The sequence below is a fragment of the Canis lupus genome, chromosome 28 (assembly GCF_048164855.1).
Source record: "Canis lupus baileyi chromosome 28, mCanLup2.hap1, whole genome shotgun sequence".
NCBI classification, from domain to species: domain Eukaryota; kingdom Metazoa; phylum Chordata; class Mammalia; order Carnivora; family Canidae; genus Canis; species Canis lupus.
Window position 1 is genome coordinate 14,641,551 of NC_132865.1, and position 24,639 is coordinate 14,666,189.

The 24,639-nt window shown below is 43.2% G+C and overlaps 1 long non-coding RNA gene across 1 annotated transcript in view; it reads left to right on the plus strand.

Moving 5' to 3' along the window:
• The first annotated feature begins 4,006 nt into the window (after nt 1-4,006).
• Nucleotides 4,007-24,639, plus strand: part of LOC140620221 (uncharacterized) — an 80,822-nt gene continuing 60,189 nt past the window's right edge. Inside the window, exons 1-2 of the long non-coding RNA XR_012019993.1 lie at nt 4,007-4,361; nt 6,465-6,588. This is a non-coding gene — a long non-coding RNA (uncharacterized lncRNA). The remainder of the gene's footprint in view (nt 4,362-6,464; nt 6,589-24,639) is intronic.

Sequence of the window (24,639 nt, forward strand, 5' to 3'; positions counted from 1 at the left end):
AACCGTGAGTGTGAATAAATACTACATGCCCCCAGGACTGCGCCAAATGAGAATGTGAACATTTAACTTAATAGATGAGAGCAACGGGCTCAGCCTAGCTCAAGTGGAATGTACAAAAAAGAAGCTCGTTTTATTGGAAGACTTCTTTAGCAGTATAATGCTAAATTCTTTCTTTCTTTTTCTTTTTTTTTTTAAAAAAATGTGAGCATTTTAGATGATGTCAGCTTTGAAAGTTTCCTAATTAGACGTTTACATGTCAAGGGCCCTTATAAGCCCTTTTCTCTTGCCATTAATGAGGAATAAAATAGCTCGTGAAGAAAAAAGGTAAATTGTTCATATTGCATTCCTTGGTCCTCAGAAAAGAAAGCTCATTCACAATAGGCATGATTGCCAAGTTCAGGCACAGTTAAGAAGTTCTTTAGGGCTTTGGTGTTCACAAAGGAAGCACCCCCACCTGCCAGCCTGCATGGTGGTCTGCTGAAAGAATGAGGGCTCATTCGAGAAGTATTTTAAGGATAAGGAATTCAAGCTTGTTTCACTGGATAGGGGTATCTTTCTTAGTCTCTGTCCACATACAGTCATTCTGTATATGGCATGTTTTGGGGTAACAGTGGAATGAGTTCTTTGAGTTTCACACCAGCCATAGAATTCTAACATGGTGGGAGACAAAGGCAGGTTTCTTAATGGGTGTTTCAATCCATTCGTCCCTTTCTGATGAAAAGAATTGTTATTATGCAGTAGGATTTCTTTTTCTTAACTAAAAGAGTTCTCTTGCATTAATCTAATTTCACCAACGATCTGAAGCCTGAAGGAGTACCTTAAAGCCATTTGACTTCAAAAATTAAGGAAGCTTTAAGGGCTGGATTCTTTTGGCCAAGACCGCATTCTTCACCTGCATGAGAGATGGTCTGCAAGTAGAGGACAGAACTTCAGTCCAAGTCCATTTCCACCTGACTCAAGCCCAAGCTTACGTAGCAACCATTTACTTTTCTTATTCTTTTTTTTTTTAAGATTTTATTTATTCATTCATGAGAGTTAGAGAGAGAGAGAGGCAGAGACCTAGGCGGAGGGAGAAGCAAGCTCCCTACAAGGAGCCCGATGTGGGACTCAATCACAGGACCCCGGGACCATGACCTGAGCCAAAGGCAGACGCTCAACCACTGAGCCAGCCAGTGTCCCTCCATTTACTTTTCTTAACCCTAACCAACCTTACAAGTTCAAATTTAGAGCTGTGATGAAGCTAAAAGCTATTGTGGCCATGAGCAAAGTTTTACCATAAATTTGGGTTTCAACATGAAGATGTCAGAATGAGGGACCATCAAGTGGGAATGAGACACAAGTGAGGACCACAACAGAGGATCGTGGACTTTGGGATTACAGAAACTGAAAACTTACCGAAGAAGGGCTATTGGTCATTCATTGAACATTTATGAGTGCCACTCAGTGCCTGATGCTAACCATGTAAAGATGACAAAGGCATGGACCCTAGCCTCAAGAAGTTCATCCCAGCAAAAATAGGACTTTGTTTTTTAGAAAAATAAATGATTCTCAGTTCGTATCATATGTGAAAAATTTTCAACGGGGTATTTGTAGACAAAGGACCCTCAGTAGAGTTAGAGATCCATATGTTCCTATTTCATACTCCTCTTGCCTCGTGAAATAATTGTATAAGATAATGTAATTGAAAGCTTTTTGGAGAGTGTCTGGCAAATGTGAAGACTCCACCAAGTTAGGTGCATATAATGGCTCAAGGTCACGAATTACAACTCAGTTATTTTCCCTCAAAACACAAAGCCTAGTTTCCTAGGACTTACTTGCTCTCTTCTCCTTATCATTCAGTGTTGTCATCATGACCCCCACCTTTACTTGTTTCTTCTGCCAGCAGGGGACGGGGGGCTGCACTGGAGCTTGCCCATGAGCCGAGACCCATTGAGAGCTGATCTTTTTGACCAAAGTATCAAAGCAATCCAGCTGCGGATTAAGGAAACAGAAGGCTCTGAAGCTTTGGTTTAAGAGTCAGGTCATGGAACTCTTTGAAGAGCTTGAGTTTTTGGAGAAAAAGTGCCGAGCAAGTTCCAAATGCACATTCATATTTAGATAGAAGACACAGAAATATAAAGCCACGTGACAGATTCCTTAGCAAATATAACAGCATACACATCTTAATGAGCAGTATATCCCTTGATGCAAGTTTCCATGGTAGACAAATGCTTATTTCAATTGCTTGAAGCAATTTCCTTTAAGAATTTCCTTGAAAGTTGGCAGAGCATTCTTTTGAATATCCTCAATAGAAGGAATTTTATCCTTTAAGAGAGGACTTACGTTTTTGTTTAAGGAGTCAAAAAGCCATTTAAAGCCAAAAATGATGACCCCCCCCCACACACACACACACAAATGATCAAGCAGAGAAGTATTGTTTGTGACTATAAAGTAATGAGGCTGGTTTTGGTGCATGGCCTTAAACTGATGCTGAGGCCATTCCACAAAAGCACCCCAAATGTTTTTTTTTTTTTTAACATTTAAAAAAAAATTTTTTTAATTTATTTATGATAGAGAGAGAGAGAGAGAGAGAGAGAGGCAGAGACATAGGCAGAGGGAGAAGCAGGCTCCATGCACCGGGAGCCCGATGTGGGATTCGATCCCGGGTCTCCAGCATCGCGCCCTGGGCCAAAGGCAGGCGCTAAACAGCTGCGCCACCCAGGGATCCCCCCAAATGTTTTTTATAGCAAGTTACATTAGTTTGCTAAGGCTGCCATAACAAAATATCACAGACTAGATAGATGGCTTAAACAACAGAAGTTTATTTTCCCACACTTCTGGAAGCCAAAAGTCCTAGATCAAGGTGTTGGCAGGGTTGGTTTCTCCTGAAACCTGTCTCTTGGCTTGCAGATGGTCATCTTCTTGCTGTGTCCTCACATGGCCTTTTCTTGGTGTGTACATCCCTGGTCAGAGACATCCCTGGAGTCTCTTTGTGTCCTGTTTTTTTTTAATTCTTATGAGGATAGCAGTCAAATTAGATTAGGCCCACTCTGACACCTCATCTTAACCTAATCACCACATTAAAAGCTCTGTCTCCAAACACAGTCACATTCTGAGGTACTTGGAGTCAGGGCTTCAACATATGAATTTGGGGGAAACATGATTTAGCTCATAATACAACTCATCTCTGAGAAAGTGTATAATCTTCCAAGTGCCCTCTTCTGAAAGACAGCATCATTTTTATGTGTAAGTACTGGTGCACTTGTTAAAAGGTAATTTACTTCCAACCTATGGATGAATGGATAAACAAAACGTATATATGTACAATATCACGCAGCCTTAAAAAGGAAGGAAATTCTGACACCGGTTACATCATGGATAAAACTTAAAGATACTGTGCCAAGTGAAAGAAGACAGACACAAAAGGACAATATTATATTATTCCATCTATATAAGGTACCTAAAATAATAAAATACATAGAGGCAGAAGGGAAACCAGTGGTCACCAAAGGCCAGGGAAGAGGAGAATAAGGAATTATTGTCTAAGCGGTACGAGCTTCTGTTTGGGAGGATGAAAAAGTTCTGGAGATGAATGGTGGATGGTTGCACAACAATTTGAGTGTCCTGGCATCCCTGGCTGGCTCAGCGGTTGAGCGCCTGCCTTTGGCCCAGGGCATGATCCTGGAGCCCCAGGGTTGAGTCTCTCATCGGGCTCCCTGCGTGGAGCCTGCTTTTCCCTCTGCCTCTGTCTCTGCCTCTCTCTATGTGTCTCTCATGAATAAATAAATAAAATCTTTAAAAAAATTTTTTGAGTGTACTTAATGCCACTGAACTGTTCCCTTAAAAATGGTTAAAATGGCAAATTTTATGATGTTATGTATATTTCACCACAATAAAAAACATTAAAAAATTAATCTGTAGTTGCTGGTCAAGAAATAGAGCCTAGGCTTTTCAGGAATAAATGTGGCTTAAAGGGCCTATCCAATGAAACAAAGGGTAAATGTATTGACCGAGGGGTATGGCTAACCCAGAGCTGCAAGAAGTGGAATCGTTGTAATTTAGTGTGCAGTGCTTTAATTCTTTCTGAGCAATAGTTATCTCAATCATGCATAATAATAGCATTTAAGTGACTTCTATTTCTTTTTTTTTTTTAAGATTTTATTTATTCATGAGAGACACACAGAGAGAGGCAGAGACATGGGCAGAAGGAGATGCAGGCTCCCTGCAGGGAGCCTGATGTGGGACTCAATCCCAGGACCCTGGAATCATGCCCTGAGTCAAAGGCAGACATTCAACTGCTAAACCACCCAAGTGTCCTCAATTTCTGAGTCAGTCAGAAAAAGTCACATGAACCTTCCTACCAGGAGTTGGCCACATCTCAGGTTTGTTGTATGACATTGCTGCCCACACCCAAGACCTAATCTGGTTACACCATAAAGCAAATTAAATCTACTTCCCAATTCCCTTTTCGTGCTCCTTATCCATTGGCTGAAATCTTATTTCCCCTTCCCACTGGGCAGTAAGTGCCTTCCAGTCCTGAAATTTTGAAGCTTTAATCCTTCTGCCATCAATCTCCACCCCACCCTCATGCTTGCTATCCAGGGAGCCAGGCACAATCAACCAGAATCATCCCTACTTTCTACCTCTTCCCTAACCCATCAAACCTTCCAGTGATCTAATGACAGTTTTCAGAGGGGCTGTGTGTGGATCGTGGAAAGAAATCCTAACAACCAAAGAACATACAGTGATTTGTAAAAAAAAAAAAAAAAAAAAAACAAAAAAAAAAAACTGTGGGAAAACGCAATTATTCCATCCCTCACTTAAAAGGAAAACCAATTCATACTAAGATGTAAATGACTATTTACTGGAAGATTCTTTAGGCCAGTACTATAGTTATCATTTCTTGTGCGTGGCTGCTTTGGGTCTTGTGCATCATTTTTCTTTTTGAGAAATGAAGGTCAGAGAGGAATTTTATTAGAACTTGGCAGTCCTCAGTTCTTAGCTCTTTACCACAATCAACTAAACCCACACAAATGTTACTAGAAAACGAATAGGAAATCATTGCTTCTGTTGTCCATATGTTTGACCAAGATAAGGCTTCTCAATAGGATTATTCTTTCATATATGGAGAAATGTAATCAAGTTCCTGATCAATCTGGACTCCCTGAACTTATTTTTCAAGTAAATGAGAACCATACCAAAATGGCATTCTTCTGACACATTAAACAAAAATGTTCTCTTAAAGAAATGATTAACTTTACAAAAATATTTGTATAAGTTGCTTTTAGTTATGAGAGAAACTTACTCTTTTTAAAAATATTTCATTTATTTATTCATGAGGGGTACAGAGAGAGAGGCAGAGACACAAGCAGAGAGAGAAGCAGACTCCCTGCAGGGGATATGGGACTCAATCCCCGGACCCTGGGATCATGACCTGAGCCAAAGGCAGATGCTCAGCCACTGAGCCACCTAGGTGCCCGAAAGGAATTTTTCGAATACAGTTCTCTATAAAGTAAATCTTTGACTTTCCTGAAGAAAGTTTTGATTTTTGAAGTGTCCAAGGCATTGCGATACAGCAATTCCATTCTGAAGGGGGTCTCATGGTATCAGACCCAGAAGATGGCACCAAGCTTCAGTTAAGGTATATGCAAAATAATGAATACTAAGTCAGACATTCTAAAATATGAAATTATTCTATAGCAGCCACAAGGGCTTGGTTTTTGTTCTCTCCTTTTGACTCCTACCCCATTTCCATTAATATCAATGCATTAATCAATATCTGTTTGTTGCTGTTGAAGGTACCACAGCTCTGGATTTCAGAACTGTGCTGAATTTTTCACCTTTCCCATATTACTAGTGGACCTTGGACCACATTGTGTCTTCTCTTTTCCAATTCATACCCCCAGCGGGACTGGACCTAGAGATAGGGTCTTTAGAGGGTAAGGTTAAATGAGGTCATAAGGGTGTGGTCCTAATCTGAGGTCCAGGAGTGGGACCTCATGAGCAAGAGGAAGACGGAGTTCTCTTCCTGCCTTGCAAGGACACAAGAATATAGCTGTCAGCAAGCCAGGAAGAGAGTTCGCAGGAGAACCCAGCAATGCCGAATCCTGATCTGCTGATCCGGCCTCCATAGCCGCACGTTTCTGTTGTTCCAGCCACCCAATCTATGATATTTTGCCATGGCACTCGAGCTGACTAACACAACTAGTTTTACCCTTTTTTCACTAGCTTCTCTGAATTTTGGGTGAATTTTGGGATCTTCCCTGTTGAGCACTTAAGAAACAGAAGCGCCTCTGATGAGGGTTAAACCCTCAAGCCTTTGAGAGACTCCTTTAGAGGAAAAAGCTAATGCAGGGTCCCTCTAGTGAGAATGTAAATATTGCTTCTACAAGCTGGGTTTCTAAAGGAATAGCTAACAAAAAGTAACATGCCTTCTCCCTTCTTGCCTCCCGTTCTGGTTTCTCTGCTGCTTTACCACATGCAAGATTGATTCTACTTTATCCGGCCGGGTTGGTGGAACCCTTTGGAGCACGGAGTCAAACTTGACACCTACCAGCTGCAGCTTGGGCAACTCTCTGAACCTCCAGAAGCTTGCTTTACCATCCTAAGGTAGATTGTGCTGGGGAAGAAATAACATAATAATAGTATATGCTCGCGGCTCGGTAACTAAGTAAGAGGTGTTGCCCTGTGCTTATTACTAGATGTTGCTCCTTACTAGGTGCTGCTCCTTACTAGGTGTTGCTCCTTACTGGGTGCTGCTCCTTACTGGGTGTTGCTCCTTACTGGGTGCTGCTCCTTACTGGGTGTTGCTCCTTACTAGGTGTTGCTCCTTACTGGGTGCTGCTCCTTACTGGGTGTTGCTCCTTACTGGGTGCTGCTCCTTACTGGGTGCTGCTCCTTACTGGATGTTGCTCCTTACTGGGTGCTGCTCCTTACTGGGTGCTCCTTACTAGGTGTTGCTCCTTACTGGGTGCTGCTCCTTACTGGGTGCTGCTCCTTACTAGGTGTTGCTCCTTACTGGGTGCTGCTCCTTACTGCGTGTTGCTCCTTACTGGGTGGTGCAGAGTCAGGGGCCTCTCTTTGGGAGGAGCCACGGTGTACCCAGGCCCACCAGCTCTGCCCTGTTCCCGGGGTCATCTCACAGGTCAGCAAGCCCAGACACCACGCAGCAATTAGTCGTGACCCCTGGAGCCCCAAAGAGTGAGTGACGTTGAGAGGGGCGAGGATCTCCAGTCTCTCCCAAGAGCTCAAGCCTCCGGGTCCTGGAGCCCCACGAGGACGAAGGTGAAGGCAGTTTGCCGGTGCGGGGGCCGTCGGGGGTCCTGGCAGCTCCCTAGTCCGTGCCCGGGGAGCAGCAGGGGGGCCCCGGCGGGCCGGGCTCGGTCAAGGTGCCCCTGCTCGGCTGTTGCCCACGAAGGGCCGCAGGAGGAGCGCGGCGTCCGACAGGGCGAAGGCTGCCCGTCGAGGCGCGCGTCCCAGGGAGAGGCTAGTGGCCGCGGAGGCTGCTGTCCTCCTGTCCGCGGGGCGTCCTCGGGGCCCGGGGTCCGAGCTGCGGGTCGGGCGCGGCGGCCCCGGGGCGGGCACCCCAGGCGGCGGGGGGCAAGGGCTGCGCAGGGCCGGCTGTGAAAGAGCAGCGGCGGCCGGCGGGCCTCGCTCCCGCTCCCGGCTCGGCAGCCGCCGCCCCGCACACGCGGGATCACAGGGGAGCTGACGTTTCATTTACCGACTGAGCGACTCTGAAAAAGGCCCCTGTGCCCAATTACCGCGGCGCGCAGCCTGCTCGGCGGCGGGCGCCCTCGCGGGGAGGGGGGCGTGGGGCCCTCTGAGGGCAGCTGCCGCCCGCCCGCTCCGCCGCCCCCCGCCGCCCCCCGCCGCGGGGAAGCGCCGGCCGCGCGCCCCCGAGCCCCCCCGCGGCCCGCACTCCCCGAGCCCCTCCTGCGGCCCGCGCGCCCCCCGAGCTCCCCGCAGCGGCCCGCGCCCCCCGGCGCCCCCTCGCGGCCCGCGCGCCCCCCCGAGCCCCCCTCCGCGGCCCGCGCCCCCGGGGTTCCCCACCGCGGCCCGCGCACCCCCCACCTCCTCGCGGCCCCCCAGCCCCCCCAGCGGCCCACGCCCCCCGAAGTCCCCCCCGCAGCCCGCGCCCCCCGAAGTCACCCCCCGGCGGCCCGTGCGCCCCCCACCTGCCCGCGCGCCCCCCCGAGCCTCCCCGGCCCGCGCCCCCCCGAGGCTCCCCTCCAGGCTCCCCTCCACCCCCCCCCAGGCCCGCGCGCCTGCCCCCGCCCCCCCCGCGCCCTCTGAGGGCACCGTCTCCCTCCGCGGGCCCGAGTGCAAGCGCCAGCCGTCTCCCGGGACCTCTTCTTCCCTTTCCTTTTTAATTTTTTTCCCTTTCCTTTTCCTTTTTCTCTTTTCCTTTTCTCTTTTTCTTGTTTTCTTTTCTTTCTTCTTTTCTTTCCTTTTTCTTAAAGGAATGCGCCAGTAGCCTATGAGACTACCAAAAAAAAAAAAGAGAGAGAGAGATGTATGAAATGAGGCTGGGTTTTGTATTTCGGCCGCCCCCGCCCCCGGGCTCCGGCCTCGCCCCACGCCTGCCCCCTCCCGCCCGCCGCCCGCCGGCTCCCACCGCCCCGGCTGCGGCTGCGGCTGCGTTGGGCCAGTTTCCTTTTCTCCGCTTGGAGACGATATTTGAGCCCGGAGCCGCGCTGCTGTGTATTTGCGAATTTATAACAAGGAAATGCTGCCTGCCACAGGTCACTGCACGTAAGCAGGCGGCCGCGTAATCAGCAGATCGGTTAACCTGTTTACCAGGCACCTGACAGGAAGGTGGCGTGGTCCAGGGGAAGGGACAATGGCCTGTATGTCGGGGCCCCGGGTTAGGTTTCCAGCCTTAGCGCGGACTTAACCAGCTCTGCTCGCGGTGCCTCACTTTCTCCATTCACCGGAGCCTGGATAAAGCCGCTTTGAGAAAGCTCCACTGAGGATTAGTGAGATGATATCTGTGCAGGGCTCTGCGGTTCTTGAAGGAAGGCGCTGTGCAAATACAACTTGCCGAGCTTGTTGTAATCATCACCGTCCTCGTGGCTATTAATCTCGACTTCCCTTCCTTGTCTGTTTTGGCATCATTATATAACCCGCTGTGTCTGTGCGTGTGCCTTGTGTGTGCGTGTGTGTGTGTGTGTTTGGGGACGTGGGAGTAGGATTTAGACTCAGAATAAGAGTCAACCCCTCCAAAACTAGTAAAGCCAGGTGAATTCCAAGCTGGGAAACCCCTAAAGTTTGACAGATTACAGTAATGTCTTAGTTTCAACCCGGCTGCTCCATATTTCACATTTTTTCCCCTTCTGTGCTACCTAAGGAGACTTCACTGCACGATCCAGAGCGTCAGAGTGAAGTCTTTGTGCTTGCTTGCCCATATCCAAACACATAGGTCTATGTTTAAATAATTGTAAGAGACTTGAGTGGAATTCTTTTTTTTTTTAAATTTTTTTTAAATTTTTATTTATGATAGTTACAGAGAGAGAGAGAGGGAGGCAGAGACACAGGCAGAGGAGAAGCAGGCTCCATGCACCAGGAGCCCGACGTGGGATTCGATCCGGGGTCTCCAGGATCACACCCTGGGCCAAAGGCAGGCGCCAAACCGCTGCGCCACCCAGGGATCCCTGGAATTCTTTTAAAAAGTTTTATTTATTCACTCATGAGAGACACAGAGACATAGGCAGAGGGAAAAGCGGGCTCTCCAGAGGAGCTCTATGTGGGATTCCATACCAGGACCCCAGGATCATGACCTAAACCAAAGGCAAACGCTCAGGCACTGAGCCACCCAGGCGTCTGGAGAGCAGAATTTAATGTTGAGATAAATAATTGCACTGAGTGAAGCTAAAAGTTCACTGGGGACAGTGTTCTTTGGGGACAACAAAGAGTTCACCAGTTCTCTCTGTCCAGGACCAAAAGTTTAGAATGGGGCTGAGGGCAAGGAGATCCTCTTATCCAGAAAGTGTTCCACTCAGCCCCCTGGGGGATCTCTGACCGGGCTCTCAGTAGTCACTTTGCTTTCAGCTCCCCTCCCACTCCTGGAACCTGGTGTTTTCCTGCCCACCCACACTCTAAAGCTCCCAGGTCAGAGTGGTGAAGGGCAAGGAAGAAACCTCTGGATTGATAATGTCTTTAATGCATATTCCTGTTGTGGCCTAAGTGGTTGGTGCTGGTATTTAAAATAAGTTTTAAAAGAAAATATATATATATACACACACACACATATATATACATACACACGTACATACACAAGCAACCTGGTAAATCTATATAATCTTATATTAATACTGCTTCATTTCTAACAAAAACCGTTGTGTCCTAAAGATTTGGGCTAAAAGGACTGTTGAGGGCATCTGGATGGCTCAGCTGGTTAAGCATCTGCCTTCAGCTCAGGTTATGATCTTGAGATCGGTCCTGAGATCCTGAGATCTCAGAGGTCCTGAGATCAAGCCACGCATCCAGGTCCCTGCTTCTCCTTTCCCTCTGACCCCTCCTACTGCTCTCCCTCATGGGCACTCTTTCTCTCAAATGAATAAATAAAGTCTTTAAAAAAATTTTTTTTTGAACTAAAGGGGCTGTTGGTTTTTGTGATGGACTTTATCCTCCTAAAAATCAAATAAATCAACTTAATGCCTTCTATGTATCAGGTGAATTATAGGCAGCTGACAAGAAATAGATCTCTTTTTACTTTAATACATATTTTTGAAGAGCCACATGATTAGCAGTAACTCTCACTTTTAAAAAGTCTAAGTTGGGTTCAGATCCCTGAGTCCCAAGTGGCAGAAACAGGCACCATTGAGGCATCCAGTCCATCAACTCGACTGAAAAAGTTCTATCCTCTCTTCTTGCAAAGCCTCCTTCAGCCTTTCCATTTATGAAAATTAAACATTTAGGGAAATCCTTGAATACAGCGTCATGAACAAGTACCATTCTATCCATAGCATTTGATTTACCCAAAATACTCAATTGAAATTTGAGGTGAGTCGTATCAATTATTTTGGGCTTACTGAATTGATCAGAAAAGTTAAAAGATAACATTGTTGTATCTAGTTCTGTCCCTAGCATTACCAGTCTTGTACAAGTTGCCTCACTGGTCTGTTCTCAGTAATAAATACAAAAAAGCAGGGCTTGTCAAGAACCTGGCTGCAGGTGATGAGGACTAAATTCTTTATGTTCTTTTATAAGGAAATGTTCTGCTGCAGTAACACCTCATTCAAACAATGATGCCAACCTTAACTCTCAGACACACAACTATCAAATTAGGAGGCATTAAAAAAAGGAAGAAAAGCTCAAGAAGGCTGAGCACTAAAGGTTACATACCTTATTATTAGGAGATTCACATAGGCTTCTGCTTAGAGACTATTTGCTTTTTCTTGAAGCATGATTCTAATGGTCTTGGGTTTTTTTGATTACCTACCACACAATAAACAGAATGGGGAAGGTACAATACTGACTGGAATTGAATTCTGAAGGGACATTTTAAGATGCAAGAAAGAAGTGATAAGTAATTTAAAATGCAAATAGGGGATCCCTGGGTGGCGCAGCGGTTTGGCGCCTGCCTTTGGCCCAGGGCGCGATCCTGGAGACCCGGGATCGAGTCCCACGTCAGGCTCCCGGTGCATGGAGCCTGCTTCTCCCTCTGCCTGTGTCTCTGCCTCTCTCTCTCTCTCTCTCTATCATAAATAAATAAAAAAAAAAAAATAAATTCTCTAAAAAAAAAAAAATGCAAATAGTCATCTAGAGCCTTTGTGAATGTGAGAAAACTTTTCAGCACAAAAGATATGGAGTTCATCAGTATATATCAATAAAAAAAACTTTAATAATTATGTAAGACAAGGTGAGATGATGCCTATTGCACTCTGTTTAGAAAGACAGGGAAGTAGATCGTAATTTTCCATGATGGTTTTGATTTAAAATACAAAGTTTTAGCACTTAAAGGAATAAGCTTCAGTTGGTCGTGAAATATATTAGTAGAATTCCTCATTTTTCAAGAATGTGAGACAAAAGAAGCATTGCAACAGGGAAAACTAATAGTATCTTAGGTTTACATGTTATTCCAAGGGATGCCCTCCAGATAAACTTCAGACTACAAGGGGTGATTGGTTCAGTGATGATTTCAGGAAAGATTATCATCTACTAAATAATTCAGCTCACATCCTTTTCCCCTCTGGTTTTCTATCCAAGAAGCATCAGGCCTGGTTTTGCTTAGTTTGTGAGATCTCAATCCAGAGGAGGTTGGCTAAAGACCATGAGTGCTAGGCATGTTAAATGTGGGTCACCAAGTTGTCTGTGCAAGCCATTAAGGGTTGGGAGGCAGTTTGACAAAACTAAAGAAAGCATCTGGAAAATGCAAATTAAGATCTACCCACAAGAATTACCTGGATAGTTACCCTAGAGGTACATAGAACACATCAGACCATTACAGGTCATGTTCCAACAAATATGAAAAAAGCATATCTGGGTTTCTCTAGAGAACACAAAAATAAGGAAACAAGATCAGAAGAACTTGATATTCCTGAATTCATGTGAATGGAAAAGAGGAAAATGATTTATGTGAATGGAAATATGGCTTCAGAAATGAAATTCTGAGATTAAGATTTTATTTGGATTAGTTCAGTTGTACGCATAGCTGATGGATGTTTCTAAAATCGATTCTAATATTTGAATTGGGAACTTTTTGTTGTTGTTTTTACTTGACATCTAGTTTAGAAGGGAAAGAAAGCTTATAGTTTGCCCTGGAGCAATAATCACAAAGCTATTAGTTTCACTAATGCCAAAGGTTTCCTTACTTCAAGAAAAGATAGATGCAAACCACAATCTATAGTCACTTAAAAAATTATTTTGAGCTTTCTCTTTAGTAGGTGATGTCTGTTTCAAAACATACTCAGAGGGCAGCCCTGATGGCTGAGTGGTTTAGTGCCGCCTCCAGCCCAGAGCGTGATCCTGGAGACCCTGGATCGAGTCCCACGTCGGGCTCCCTGCATGGAGCCTGCTTCTCCCTCTGCCTGTGTCTCTAATAAATAAAATCTTAAAAAAAAAAAAAAATACTCAGAATATCTCCTTTCTCCAGTAACTATGGCTGAGTTGATTTCTCCTCATTGCTAAAGTGGTAAGGGTTATCACATTTGTTGAGCACCAGCCCTGTTATAGATGCTCATCTGAGCTGGTTAATATTCACAATATTCTAATGAGAAAGGCATTATCTTTTTTTCTTTTTGACAAAGAAGCTAAAGCTTAAAGAGAAAGGTAACTTGTCCTCGTTCACTTGGGTAGTAAAGTGTTGGAGTTAGTCTTCAAACTTAGGTCTGTGTTTTTTCAAAGCCAGCGTTCCACCATCTGCCTTACTGTTAGAATGAGACTCCATTTGCTTGCACTGGCTTATTCATTCCCAGGTCTGGATGCATACAAGTCTTGAAGCATCTAAAACTAATGGAATATGTTTTGAGACTCTGAATATCAGTGAAGTGTCAGAAATTTGGAATGCTGTTTTTCCTCCTTTTCCAGCAAAGATTCCAACTTTTCAAAGCAAAGCTCAACCCAGAAGTTAAGCCAGGTGTCTGCTTCCTATTTATTATTGCTAAGATGCTTAAAATGCAGTTAGATTTGCCTGATGAACATAAGCACAAGTTAAGAAACGTGATTGTGTTCTTTCTACGACTCAAAGAGGAACAGTCCCATGTAATTGGACTAGTGGTTGGTATTGTATTCTGACATAGAAAAAGGATTTGGAGTCTTTTGTAGTTGTGTACTTTCTACTCCTTTGTTTCGAGGTTTGAGAAATTCTGAGAGGTACAATAAGGTAATAACACAAAGTTTAGGTTTGCGAAAAAGAAAATTAGGAAGCACTTAACACACCGTATCAAATTTCCTTTTTCAAAAAATAAAAACAAAAAAAAACCCCCACTACATTCCTCATGATTTCTTTCTAGATAATAGTTTTTGTTCTTCAATGAGCTAACATTTTAACTATTCATACCTCAAAAATAAATAGGGCTCCTTTTCTTTCCACCTCTCTTTCCTTGTGGTGTGTGATGAGGAGGAGGGAGCAATCAAAAAATAGCTTACACATTTTATTTAATGTAATTTTTATATGTAAGAAACTATCTCATAGTTAAAACTGCAAGAGTCAAGCATAAAACACATTCATGAACAAATACATTTGAAAAGGCCTCCTTTGGAATAAGAGAATTTCTGGTTTGGTTAGGAGCTTATTTTTTAGTAGGAATATTGATATCTATAATACTACATGGGGAAATAAATACTTAAAAAAAAAAAGGCATGACAATATATAGCTCTGAGAGTAGAGTGGATAAAGAAAATGCTCCCCCTAACAATGGCCAAGAAAAGCTTTATGTGAGAACAGACATTTGAGATGAGCCTTGATACATGGTGAGGATTTGATAGGTAGAAACAGATAATGAGGTACAGAAAAGCTATTAGCTGAATTTGTGAAAGTTTATCATCTTTAGAAAGTTTTTCTTTGGTGGGGAGCAGGGAAGAGTAGCTTTGTTATGTTATAGCCATCTTTGCTTTATCATAAGTTCAATTGGCCACAAAGGATTATCTTTCCTGAAAAGTAAGTTTTTCAGTAAGAGACATAGGGTTACTTTCAATAACATAAAATATAAAATAATTCTTGAATAATCAAAAACTCAACTCTACAAATGCTTGTGCAGTGCCTAATCTTCACAGGGCTCTGTACAGAACAATTCTTCCAGGAGCCATGGGATTAGTTTACTCTGAGAAGAGGAAGTCACCTATTATAGAGAGGTAAGTGTGCAAGACAAAGCAATTAAGGTGCAAGGGAATGGTGTAGAGGGAGAGACAAGGCAGGCAGACTGGCTTTCCCCAGACTTACATGAGTGATGGGAAAAAATTGGTTTAAGACAAAGTAATAGGTGGAGAAGTTAGCTGGCTTGATTGGGAGCATTTTCCCGGAACTATCCTATATATACATCTATCAATCTATTTATCAGTCATTCAATCTATCTATCTATCTATCTATCTATCTATCTATCTATCTATCCATCCATCTAGCTGTCAAGATAGGAGAGGAAGGAAGAGTGAGGATGGGGGAATGGAAAATGCAGTGTCAGAGTATCTGATCTTAGAGGTTTTCTACATTCCCCGGAGGCTAATACAAGTCACTGCCAAGACCAGAGAGCAGAGCAGAGCGGTGGTAATATATGTCAGAAGCTACGACTATATAAGAATAGTTTTCATCCCTTCCCTGTGGAGTCATCATCAGAACATGTTAAGACTAGAAGAGATATTAGAGAACATCTACTCCAGTCTCCTTCCCATAAATAGGGAAATGGAAGCCAGTAGTAAAGCCAAATGGCCACCTTGCTGGAAAGGACTTGGGTGTCTGGCTATAATTGCTGCTGTTTCCCCTGCACTGTTTCACAAAAGCTGTAAGCCTCACTTCATATTTTTCAGTCATGAGAGTTTTGCCTTCTGCTTCCCAGCATACACATTTTTGTTTTAATATTAAAATATTTTAAGTTACTTTAGTCAGTAAAACTGTTGTTCATAAAGATCGTGTGGTTTCACATAATTCTAACACATTGCTGCTGCTTTGCACCCCTGTTTGAGAAGCCTCGCTCTACACCAAGACACTACTTCCTGTTCTGCAACTGGAGTTCTTACTTAGGCTCTTACGCTGTCCATGAAAATGAAGAATTCTTCTCTTGTTGGTGAAATTTCAGTTTTCATAAAGGCCTAACCTTGCCTTTGAGAGAAAAAGAGGTTCCTATTCTCTCTGTATGGCATCTGTTCCCAAACATTCACTCTTCCATTCAACATTTATTGAGAAACCACTAGGTAACAGGCACTGTGTAGTGGTAAACAAGATAGTCAGGGTCCCTGCTTTTGGGGAGTCTTCATCCTTGTCAAGGGAGAAATAATAAACTATAAGCAGACACTCCTGCCTTCTCATCTCATTCTGCATGAACTCCACATCATGAAAATTTTATGAATCCTTCTGTTTTTGCAATTTAGTTGGAAGGCAAGATATCATAAAATGAAACCCTCAAAAGTAACACATTGATCTGGATGTAATTTTTACTGTCAAGACAATTGAAGCTTTGAGGACTTTGAGATAAACTATGAGAGGAGACGGTACACTCCATTTCATTCCGTGTTTGGAAAGATGAGACCCATGGCTTCGTAACTTACTCAAGGTCACTTGGCCTATCAGAACTAGGACTAGAACACGGGTAGAGTCTTCTCACTCTATCTCCCTTTGGAATTCTATGGCCAACATTAGGCTTGGGGCCCTCTAAACACTCTCTGAGTCTCAGGCTTACAGTTGAGGATATGCTGATTCTGTAGGTGGGGGTTGGCGAAGAGTGGGCCATTGCCTTGATTTCTTTAAGCAGCAGGAAGACTTCCTCCTTACGACTAGAATCTGAGCTGCTCCTTTGAATCTTGAATCCCTGCCTTTTCCTTTTAACACTGTGTTAGGTGTCAAACCCATCACCAGGAGTAAACAGCTACAGTAGGTGAAGACGGATTAAGATAGCCCAGGCAAATCCTGAGGCCGGCACTTTTCATGGCTGAACAGAAAAGTAGAAGGGAAAACACATTGCCTAATGCTGCAGGAGCTGCCTAATGCATTATCTATAGACTGGATGCTTATCTTTTCATCGAAGTGTGGAAGATAAGTGTCTCCAAGCACAGAGTACAGCCTGTGCCTGGATACTCAAAGGCTGGTTATTGTTGAGGATTATGTAAAATGGCTGTTGGGAGCTCAAAAAAAAAAAAAAAAAAGAAATCATAGAGTTCTGTTTGTTCCTGGTGTCAGACTGAGATATGAGTCAGGGAAAGAAGGAAGGAAAGGCTAACACCCTGCCAGGTAGCACTTGAGTACGCATATGAGTCAAAGTGCTTGACCTTTTAATTACCACAGACCCAGCTACTGTCAGTGTTTGTACCTGAGGAAGCAGTGTTCTCACTGTGCTACGCAGGGCTGGATTGGGGAACTGGCCTAAGATTTTTGGATTCATGCTTAGCTACTTCGTAGCTGGAGAAGGAGTTCCTCCTCCCATGTTTCTGTCTAAACTGATGGCATGTTGTGCACTCACTCACCTATTGCCACCTGCTTCTTGCTCCTCTCCCCAACGTGCCCATTAACTGATCCTGTCAGTCTCCCTGCCAAACTTCTCCCAAGCCCATCTGCTTTTCTCCATCTCCAGGGCCACATCCAGTCCAAGCCACCCTCATTGCTCATGCCCAGTTTCTACAATATCCTCCCAATTGGTCTTCCAGCGTCCAATCTTGACTGCATGTCAAATGCATTCTCCACTCTGCAGAGTTACCTTTTAAAAGTGCAACCTAATCTGTTTAAAGCCATCAGTGACTTTTCACTGCTCTTAAGATAAAATCCAAACCCCTAATGTGGCTCACAGAGCTCCCCATCAGGTCAATCCTCATCCTGCTGTCACTGCCCATGCTGTAGGTATGCCAGCTACTACTCTGGCATCCACTCATTTTTCTCAATTGTCCTACTCTTTACTGTTTCAGAGCCTTGGGCATGGACTTCTCTCTGCCTAGGAGGCCTATCTCACTATCTATGTGGCCTAAGTAATTCCTTTATATCCTTTAATTCCCTAGAAAGTATCTCTGACTGCCTCGCTAGGCCTATTACATGCTTTCCTAGCACTCAATTTTTTTCTTTTTCTTTGTGAGTTTGTGAGTTTATAATTAAATAATTGGTTGGTATTTGTTTAGTGTCTTTCATCTAAGAGACTTGCACTCACAGTGAGGACACATACTATCTCTGATACTATGTCTGTTGCAGACAAGATGTTGCATCAAGGGCAACATGCTTGGCACACAGTAGCATGCAGATTTAGTTGAATTAATGGAAAGCTATCTCTTTCAGTATGCATCAGTAGTTTTTATACTTTTAAGGTTGGAAGGCCCCTTCTATTCTAGGCCACCACAGGACCTAGTATATCAGAAGCACTAGATAAAATTTCCCTAATTGATTTTAGGTCATCAGGTACTGATTCGGAAGCTTCTCCCAGAGGGCTGCTTATATTTTAGGAAAACTAACTTAGTAAGTGAAACTTCATAGTGACTTTTTCATAATTACTGGTTCAACCTGAGTCTATGGGTTCTAGGTCTTAAAGTTGTCTCTTTAGCTAGTTTTGTTCTTTATTTGGGATTGTGTAATTAATATGGGCTGGGGGAGTGTTTCTGGGGAGGATAGTTGAGAAGGACCTCACAAGGTCACTTAACCTCTCTGCAATCCTTTCCTGCTCCACTGACTGCTCCAAATTCCGCCCCTCCCCCCCTTAAGCCCTCTAGGACTTCTCTTGACTTTTCTACTTCCAGTTGAGGCTGCTTATTAAGAAAGTATATTATTTCCACTCAGTTGTATTTTCACTATTCTCTTCTTTCTTCCTCTTCATTTCTTCATCCTCTCCTTCCTCCTACTATTCTGAACAAGTGGCATTTTATTTTTTTCCAAAATTTTCCCTCCAGCCATACTCTTAATCCCAGCTCCTCTATCTGGGTTAAGACTTTGATCTCTTCACTGTGACTTTTCTCTTTTATCTTCAGTCTTTCTCCACTGGTCCCCCTTCAGAGCCTACATACATGCTCAGTCCTCAAAAATCCCTCAAGCCTTTACTTTTATCCAAATTCCTTCCTCCACTTCTCTTTAGTCTTCCATCTCTCTCTCTTTTTTTTTTAACAATGAATTTCTCAAAAGAGTCGTCCCCCATTACCATTGCTACTTCCTTTACACCTGCTACTCTTGTACTCATTTTGTTTATGATTTATGATACTCAATATTGTTTCAGACTTCTCTACTTCAGAGAAAAACAAAACAATGTCCATAATGACCTCCAAAAAGATAAGTTCAATGAATGTGTGTGTGGTATTTACTGTATACTCCATGTAAAGGGTTGTATTGAGTATGCAATGGGGCAGAGACATCATTCTTGCTCTCCCAGAGACCAGAGACAGGAGCAAATAAGTATCTATAAGAAAATAATTGCTTTATGGAGATATCCATGAAGTATGATGAAATTACAGGACAGTCTACCTAGAAGAGGTATATATGTGATATATGCTTCACTGAGAAGTCAGTCCTTCAACTGAGAGTTGCAGGAAGAAAAGGTGATTGATAAAGTTGAACATGTGAAGTGTTCTCAGAGAGTAGAGCCCAAATGTAATGATAAGAAAAGCAAGAAAACGTTCAAGATGTGCAAACAAAAGGGGCCGGTCTTGAGTGAGGTGATACTGGATCAAGAATCCTGAGGCATGGGTAGAATGTGGACATTTTGGAAATAGGTGGCTAAAAAGCTTGAAGGATTTCATCTCTAAAAGACCAAAATATGGAAGGCAAGAACAGAACTGATCTCCCAGCAAGAAGACCCCATTGGTTTTAAGGAATCAGGGTGGATGGTTACAGCAGCTGTACCAAAGGTGTTACAGGGGATTATCAATTAGGTTGTTGTCTACCTTTAATCACACTTGTTTTTACTGAATGGGGAGCACACACCAAAGGTTAGAGTGGTGGTCTCAGTGTTAGCTCTTCCCTTGCAAACTGTTTCCATCTGCTCCATGTGATTTAATCTGCCCTAAATGAGGGAGGAACAATGTAACTGAACAGGCTTCCCCCCCCCCTTCTATGTATTTTAACACATAAAACAAACCATTTTATAAACCCTTCCCCTGCCCCATTTCTTAAACTCTCTGTCTCCTCTCCCCTTTGGGTTTGTTGGCAGACAGAAAGGGAACAATATTCCATTTGTGAGTGAAAAGAGGACACCGATAGAATGGTTTAGAAATGGAAACAATGCCCCAAATAAAGGACTTGTTCTTGGCTTCTCCCTTTCTGCACCCCACAGAGTATTTTTTTTTAACTGTGTCAGGACACTTCCCTTCATCCACTGACCCAGGGAGCCAGGAATGGTTTCTGATGAGTGGTTTTTAAGTTTCGGCCAATGTCACTATCAATTAGAACATCACAAATTAGAAGAGCAGGATTGCCCTGAGATACAAATACAGAAAGCTAATATAAGAGTAAAACCGAGGGGCGGGGGGGCAAGAAACGATTTGGATTTTTGCTTTCTGGGCCCAGGACGAAGAGTGTGAAGCATTGGGGAGGGTGGCTGTTTTTATTAGCCATATTGTGACCATGCTAGGATCAGTAGTGAAAACATGACAGAGTGTTGAGTGAGGGCTAATCCCTGGGGGGAGTAGAGGGAGGACAGAGCCTGCCTTGGGCTGGCAGCCACAGATAAACAAGACAAAACAATAAACAGTAGAGGTGAACAGGGCCGGAGGAGGAAGAATTTAATAACCTAGGGCTCTTTTGCCCAGAGGAGAATGGCCCCCTTCACAGGCACCTGCCAAGTCCTTTTCAGTAAACCACAAGAAATAGCGGGAGTGAAGGCCAAAAGAGGTTCTTTATGCACTAAAGCCCCGTCCAGATCACACCCTTTACTGGCTTCACAGGAAACATTTTGTTGTGTGTCATGCAACATGCTGTTTGAATGGACTAGACTTCACAGATACTTTATAAATGTAATTTAATTTCTTTGATAATCTAAATGGAGCAATACCTTTTGTCCTCAGCACGGGTGCAAACTCTGGGAGGTCAGGGACTCAGTCACTTGGCCTTGTGTGTGAATCTGTGTTGAGATGAGATACTAACATACAGAGATCTTCAGTGCCCAGTCTGTCGAGTTTTGACAATGGTGTACACTCATGTGACAACCACTCAAAACAAGATATAGAGCATTTCCATTATTCCAGAAGTTCCCTAAACCCCTTTTCGGCCTTTCCACATGCCCCCATTCCCAACAAAACCACCGCTTTCTGACTTCTGTCACCATGATCAGTGTTGCGTATTCTTGGGTTTCATATACATGGAATCAGATGGCACACAGCCTTTTGTATCTGGCTTCTTTCCATTCATATGATGTTTTAGAGATTCATCCACACTGTGCGTGTGTGTGTGTAGCAATAGTTTGTTCTTTTGTGAGTAGTATTCGGTTGTATGAGTATATCACAGTTTATTCATTCTCCCGCCGATGGTCATTTGGGTTGATATGCCAATGACGAGAAAAGCTCTTTTTGTGGATATATGTTTTCATTTCTCTTGGGTAAATACCTAAGAGTGAAACTGCTAGTACATAAGGTAACTTTAAAGTCATAAACTTCCAAACAGCTCTTTAAAGTGGTTGTAACATTTTGATTCCCACTAGCAATGCATGAGAGTTTCAAGGGGTTCGCATCCTCAACAGCATGAATTGTTGGTCTGTTTTGTTCTGGCCTTTAGTGGCTGTGACATGGTATCTCAGTCTGGTTTTAATTTGCATTGCCCTGATGACTGTTGACATGCACTTTTACATGTGCTGATTGGACAACCATATTTCTTACTTTGTGAAGTGTCTGTTCAAATCTTTTACCCCTTTTAAAATAGATTGCTAAAAAAGATAATAATAAAATAAAATAAAATAGATTGCTAATTTACAGGGGTTCATTATATATTCTAGATATGTCTTTTATCAGATATGTGTATAGTTACTTTTGCTCTTCTGTGGCTTGTCTGTTAATTTTCTTAATGGTATAGAAAATTTTAATTTCAATGTAGCCTGATTTATTATAGTCAGTACTTTTTATATGCAGTCTAGGACATCTTTGCCTACCTCAGAGTTATAAGGATATTCAGTGTTTTCTTCTAGATGCTTAAGGGTTCTAGGTTTTATGGTTAGGTCTATGATCCAGATCAAATTAATTTTTGCTTATAGAATGAAACAGATTTAATTATTTTCATATGGATATTCAGCTCTTCCAACAACATTTATTAAAAAGGCTTTCCCCATTGGATTCACTTGGCACCTTAATTTGGAAATCAAATGTCCATATATATGTGGATCTATTTTGGGACTATCTTCCCTGGTGCCTTGATCCTTCTACCTATCCCTGTGCTATTACTTGTGTGTTTCTAAATTCAGAATTGCATTGCCTAACCAATTGCATTGCACGCCAAACCCAAACATATGATCATCGATAATATTTTACATTTGTCTAGGGCTTGAGACTTTTCAAAGCCCTTGGTGTACTTGCAATAGTATATTAGTAGTAGTAATAGTTATTAAATGCCTATTATGTGCTAGGATTGCTGTCTACTCCTATACATTTTTGTTCATTTAATTCTTATGAACCCTATTACATAGGTATTATCTCCATTTTATTGAAGAAAATACTGAGGCATGGATAAGCTGCTCTAACTTACCTAAGATCACATAGCCACTAAGTCTTAAAGCTGGATTTCAAACCAACTCTGACAGTCTTAAGAGTTTTTGGTACTACTCTCCACTGGGGGCACAATGAAGTATCAGAATTTGCTTTTAGCCAAAATGGGTTTCTTGTAGACCACTTAGCGTATTGGTTTTAGGTAGACTCTCAACTATATATTTACTTATTTTGGCAAGTGCAAATGCTGTTGTTTCCATCTATACATTGGTAGAACCTTTGAATTCATGAGTAAAACTATTAGGCATGAAATCTAATTGTTTACTATGTAGCAAAGAATAAACAGAGCAGCAAATGGGAATTGGTGAAAAAGTGAGAACTGCCTGCATTTCTCAGGAATCTTGCTGATGTTAGAGAGTTGGAATAGTTTCCTGGGGGATCCTTGTTCAGCCTGGTTGAGGTCCTTGTTCCACTACCCCCCACTACCAGTCTGCACTTAGGTTGCCCAATAAAATGAATAAGTGCTCTGAGATCTCCCTGGCTTTCTTGGGTTTACAAATGCCTCTAGTGAGGTGGAGAGTGAGGATCTTAATCGTCTCCCCTTGGAGATACTGATTTTCAAGTTTTCATAAAAACAAAATACAAATAGAGCACCAAAGACACTTTCAAGAGAAGCCTTCTGTAGTTACGGGAAGTACCATAATGAAGAGTTTGCCTCCTTGCGTTCTTTGTGACTTTGGTTGCCTAGAGAAAGAGTTTGGCCGCCTTGGGGTTCATCGCTGTGAACAAACAGCAGCTAGGGTAGGATTGCTCGCACCTCTTAATCAGTTCCAGCAGCCAAGGAGGGCAGGGGTCAAGTGCACAGGAGGGGAAAAACCAACCTGGTCGAACTAGTTTGACTTTTTAAAGGAACCTGAATCATATGTTTCTTTTCACTTTGAAAATTATTTCTGGACTGTCATTTAAATGCCACCTTAGAGTGAGGAAAGTCTCCTGAGCTACCAGATTTGGGGGGAGGGGGTGAGGGGAGAAAAGATTAGGTACTGGTTTAGAATTTTTTTTAGTAACAATCACAACAGTTGGATTGTCATCCATTCATTTATTTATTCACCCATTTATAATTCAACAAGCATTTAATGAATAGTTTGGTGCTAAATGCTGTCCAGTAAATAGGATCTCTGTATTATTGTCCAAGTTATTTTCTTCTATTCTTAGGGAAATAACATTATCACCTTGAATGGAATTCAACTGGGGGATGGAGGAAGGACAGATTGGTCAGGATGTTTGAACTATAAAATATATCTCGGAAGCAGAATGTAATTCTTATGGTTCTATTTCTTTTCTTATTTTTTTATGGTTCTATTTCAATGTTAAGTTACCTTAGAGTAGTATCTCATAGGTTTCGATGATATCTTGATGATAGAAAGTTGCTTTATAACTCATCAATATTTTTTCACTAAATAGATTGTTACAGTACATTTTGGCTAAATTTGAGTACATCATAATTTACTGTTTATGATATGGTGAGTAGTTGAGGGTACTGCAAGGCGAATATTTGCAGACACTTCATTTTCTAGTTTAAGTATTGACAGTATTCTCAATTTTATATGCTGGTCAACTGTATATATATGAATGTAAGCCTAGCAAATAAAAATACCTGATTTTTTTTTTTTTTTTTTTTTTTTGGCAGAGAAGAGGCAGGAACAGACTTAAAAACTTGTGCAAAGTTTCTCCTAAGTTTCATCAAATAACAGTATGCCAGGTCTGTGGGTCAGCATCGCTGGTTTGTGGAACTGGCTCTACTCTTTCATATCAGCTCACAGTCATTTTCCAAAATACTTTTAGGTTTCTAGTTAAAGGACTGTTGCCATGCCAGGACCCTGAATTGTGGCAGATACCGGAGGCCAGGACCAAGGACTGCCAAGGCTAGGCCGGGAATGGAATAAGGGAGAGCCAGACCCAGGAGCTGGCAAGACGTGGGAGTGCTTAGAAACTAGCAGTTAAAAATGGAGCCTGGGGAGCAGGGATGAGTCGGGGAACCCACGAATGTTAGAGGTGCCCCGGCCTGTGCCAATGACGAGGAGAACAGAGAACTGGCTGCAAGGAGCCCTGGCAACGGAGCCGATGTCTTCCTCTGCCAGCAAGCGTTTCCTGCACTTCTCACTGTGCTGAGGCTGTTCTCAGGTGGACAGCACGGGGGCTGGGGGTGGGGGGACGGCCAGCCCGTGAACCCCTGGGGAAGGGACACGTAGGAACCTGCCTGGGGCCACAGGGCAGGTGTAGGGTGGGCAGCAGCTCAAGTCCTTTACCTTCTGCTCCTGGCGCCTTTCAGTATACGGTGCAGGCTGCAGCATCCGACCTGGAAATGTTTTTTTCTGGTACAATAGTGCCCCTCATCTTCGTCCAACTCTAAGT